This window comes from Capra hircus, chromosome 3 (assembly GCF_001704415.2).
Source record: "Capra hircus breed San Clemente chromosome 3, ASM170441v1, whole genome shotgun sequence".
In the NCBI taxonomy this organism is placed as follows: Eukaryota; Metazoa; Chordata; class Mammalia; order Artiodactyla; family Bovidae; genus Capra; species Capra hircus.
In genome coordinates, this window is record NC_030810.1 from 19,994,201 (window position 1) to 19,998,811 (window position 4,611).

A 4,611-nucleotide genomic window follows, 5' to 3' on the forward strand; every position below is an offset into this window, starting at 1 on the left:
TGCATCGAATCCAGAGATAGTAGCACACTAGTCTAATGTGCGTGGGAGATTGCATCATGTCCCAGCAGGTTCAAAGGGGCTGGTGTGAAACAAAAGCTTCAATAATATTGATTGTGCCCATTGAGGAGTTTAATATAGTGCTTCTCAAATCTTAGTGTGCCTCTGAATCACCTGGGGATCATGTTAAAAAGCAGGTTCTGTCTGCCATCTTTCTGTGCTGTCATAATGGTGTGCACAAATGTCCTGACTGATATTCTCAAGAGCATCAACAATGCCAAAAAGAGAGGTTCTTATTAGCCTGTACTCCAAAGCCAACATCCAGTGTCTAACTGTGATGATGGAGCATGATTAAATTGGCCAGTCTGAAAGTCACTGATGATCACAGAGCTGGGAAAATTGTTGTGAACCTCACAGGCAAGTTACACAAGTGTGGAGATCAGACCCAGATTTGATGTACAACTCAAAGATCTAGAAAAATGACAGAATAACCTGCTACCATCCAGTCACTTTGGTTTCATTATACTGATAACCTTAGCTGGCATCAAGGACCACAAAGAAGCAAGATGAAAACACACAGGTGGGAAAATCTTGGGCTTCTTTTTCTAGGGATATAATATGTGTATGCTCAATCATTCAGTTGTGTCCGACTCTTTGTGACCCCATGGACTGTAGCCCACCAGGCTCCTCTGTCCATGGGATTCTCCAGGTGAAAATACTGGAGTGGGTTGCCATCTCCTCCTCCAGGGGATCTTTCCACAGGGATTGAACCCACATCTCCTGAGTCTCCTGCGTTGGCAGGCAGATTCTTTACCACTGCGCCACTTGGGAAGTAATACATACACGCAAAGAAAATGCCTCACTGGGGGAAAAAAGAACAAGTTCTGACTCATCAGGTGCAAGTGGAGATTCGACAAGCTGCCAGGTGATGCCAAGACTGCTGGCTTATGGACCTCATTTTGAGTAGCAGGGGTCTAATACAGGGGTAAACAAATTTCCTCTGTAATGGGCCCGACAGTAAATATTGTAGCTTTGTGAACCATGGGATTCCTGCTGCAACTGCTTAACTCTGCCAGTACTGAAAAAAGGCAGCCATAAAAAACACTCAAAGAAATAAGTATGATTGTGTTCAAATAAACCTGTATTTCCAAAAACCCAGCAGACCGAATTTGGCCTATGGGCTGTATGTAGTTTGCCTACCCTTTATCTAATATAGGTAAATCAGCATACCACTCTTGTAATGAACATCAGTGAGCTTGTCACCTGAGTACCCGATAATTCCCTCTCATATGATAACTTCTCTTTCCTGCAGATCCGCTTCCCTCTCCCCACTATGATGCCAGGAGAGGAGTACCCACTGCCAGGCTCTCACAACGGGCCTCTGCTTCCAGACCCTAGCGGACTGGTTCAGAATGGTGGCTCAAGTCCAAGGGGCATCATTCACATTCACATTATCCATACTCTCTTGCACAGAGTGCTGCACTCCAGGAGTACCCTCTACAGAGAGAACCACGCACCTGACTAAAGCAGGTTACTCATAGTCTTTCCTTAAGATTCTAAAATTGAGTGTAGGGGATTCCTGTTTTTGTCTGCCTATCTGTTCTCTTAAATGGAGAATACATAAGCAGAGATAGACCCTTAAAAAAAAAACAACTCTGTTTACTGGGATGGAGATAAAGTTAGTAGAGAGAAAGAAGGAAGCATATATTCAGACAGAGACAATGGTGAGAGCTGAGAGGGGCTTCCTGGGTTTTCAGCAGCTCTGCAGTCACTGACTCCAGGTCACCTTGAGGTCCAGCTGCATCCTTGCCCTTGCCTTCTGTGAGAAGACCTTCTATAAATGTATTTTTCTTTTGCTTAAATCCAGTAGAACTCAGATGCATGCAAACTTCAGTCCTAATAGCAGTGGTAAGCAACAAAAAAGTTCTTTAGTGAAATTCAAATTTCATAGGATTTTTTTTTTTTTAATCAATGGATAGGGACTTTCCTGGTGGTCCAGTGGCTAAGACTCCACACTACCAATGCAGGGGGCCTGGGTTGATCCCTGGTCAGGGAACTAGATCCCATATGCTGCAACTAAAAGCTTGCATGCCGCAATGAAGACTCACCACATCCAAATAAATAAATGTTTATTAATTCATTTATTTATTTAGGCTGTGCTAGCTTCATTGCTGTGTATGGGCTTTCTCTAGTTGCAGCAAGCAGGAGCTACTCTGCAGTTGCAGTGCATGCGTTTCTCATTGCAGTGGCTTCTCTTGTTGCAGAGCATGGGCTCTAGGGGCGAACAGGCTTCGGTGACTGTGGCATGCAGGGTTAGTTGCCCCATGGCATGTGGCATTTTCTCGGACCATAAGTTGAACCCATGTCCCCTGCACTGGAAGCACGAATTCTTAACCACTGGACCACCAGGGAAGTCCCCAAAATATGTTAAATAAATAAATGCATGAACAAATAAAAAATCAATGTCTAGATTGTTGTAGAAGCACATATTTTTGTTGAAACTGGATCTTCCTGACAATAGAGTATGTCCAGTGTGTGGTTCAGTCCAGTGGTTAGGACTCCATGCTTTCACAGCCATGGGCCTGGGTTCAGTCCCTGGTTGGGGAACTAGGATTCTGTGAAAGTGAAATTGCTCAGTCATGTCTGATTCTTTGTGACCCCATGGACTGTAGCCTGCCAGGCTCCTCCGTCCATGAAATTTTCCAGGCAAGGATACTGGAGCGGGTTGCCATTTCCTTCTCCAGGGGATCTTCCCAACCCAGAAATCAAACCCAGATCAAAAGAGTATGTGATACTTCATAAATATTAAAGTACATCCATATTTTAATAAGCCACATAGTAATCAACCATTGTGTCAGACGTATAATAATTCTCAGCCCCTAGGGCTTAGTGGCAGAGAAAGCTACTCACTTGGGCAGAAAGGGATTTGGTGCAAGGTATTATTAAGTGAAGTCGCTCAGTCGTGTCCAACTCTGCGACCTCATGGATTATAGCCTACCAGGCTCCTCTGTCCATGGGATTTTCCAGGCAAGAGTACTGCAGTGGGTTGCCATTTCCTTCTCCAGGGGCATGGTATTAAGTGGCTTAAAATGTCTTTAGATGCCCTGAGGAAACAGACTCCAGTTTGATCACCCAGGAAAAATTCTGTAATCCACTCTGCAGAATTGGGCTGTGAAGAAGGCTGCTGCTCCCTAGAAAAACAGGAGACTACTTGCTGAATCAGGGAGTAACGACCCAGCACTAGCTCTGGAATCTTGTTACCTCTTCTGCATCAGGAATTTCCCTGCCAAATTAGGGAGTCAGTACCTCTGCTTTAGGTACACATCAAACTCCTTTCCTCTCAACCATTAGAATGAGTAAGATAGATGCCTCAAACTCTCCCTCTTAACTGTTCATTTTCAGGTTACAGGTGGATGCATTTGAATGAAGGAACCTACATCTCGTTTAGAACCCTAGCAGGAAAAGAGTCTCGAAAATGTACTTTTAAACTTTTCAGTCTCTGCATTCCAGGAAGACACACTGTAATGACAATGGAACAGATGTTGAATGAGCCAGTCCACAGAATTAGCCGCACCCTTAATCGACCACACAGTTGTAAAACAAAATTCTTATTTTTGTGAAGAAAATGTAATTGTGAGCAAACAAACAATAACACAGTAGTTCGCTACGCTTGTCACATTGATGCTACCTAATTCAGACTTTCCTTCCTTTTGCCAGATAGTGTTAGTTATGCATTCATTTCTACTTAGGCAACTGGAACAGCTTTTAACATCGCAATGACTATGATGAGTAAATAGATCTATTCATTCATTCATTTATTCAACAAATATGTTTCAAATGCCTGCTGTGTGCCAGGCACTGCTTTTGTTCTGCAGCTACAAAAGGGAAAACGGATGCTACATCCTATTAGGTCAAGATTCCCTTTGAAAATTCCCTCCATCCTCTATGAGGCTGAAAGGATTCTCGGGGTTCTGTTGACAGGGGCAAAGACAAAGCTGTTGCAATAGTCAATGACCCTTAAGTAGTTGGCCTTTTAAATCCAAAAGGTGCAAACATTTGATCAAAGCATGCAATGACATGAAAGTTAACTTTATTGACTTAAAAATTGTGTTTAAAAAATCTACATTAGAGATTTATTTAAAAAAAATTTTTTAAACCCTCTCTCAGCCAAAATTTCACCATTATTTGATGATCCTTACGAATTTTGCCTTGTCAGCTTTACTTTTATGCCAACTAATCTTTGGTAGTATGTAACGGAAGTGAAATATAATTAATCTTTCCTTATACTGAGATCACTCAGATAAATGCAATCTTTTAAGGGTTAAATATTTTTGCTGATTTCTTTGTATATTTTTCTCCCACTCATAAGGATGAAAAAGTCTATATATGAAGTGAAATGCAGAGAAGAGGCAACAGGAAGTTTCAGGCACCTATTAGAATCATTATTGATCTAATTATTGATTGACACCAAAGCAGAAAAAAACTTAAAAAACAACAAAAAAAAAAGGTGTTCATGAATTTGGTGATTCATTCATTCAGTAAATATTTGTTTAAAAACCTATTATATTAGTTACCTATTGTTACATTATAAATTACCCCAGAACTTGGATGCTT

The 4,611-nt window shown here is 41.7% G+C and overlaps 1 pseudogene; it reads left to right on the plus strand.

The window, feature by feature from the left end:
- Positions 226–606, plus strand: LOC106501973 (annotated as a pseudogene).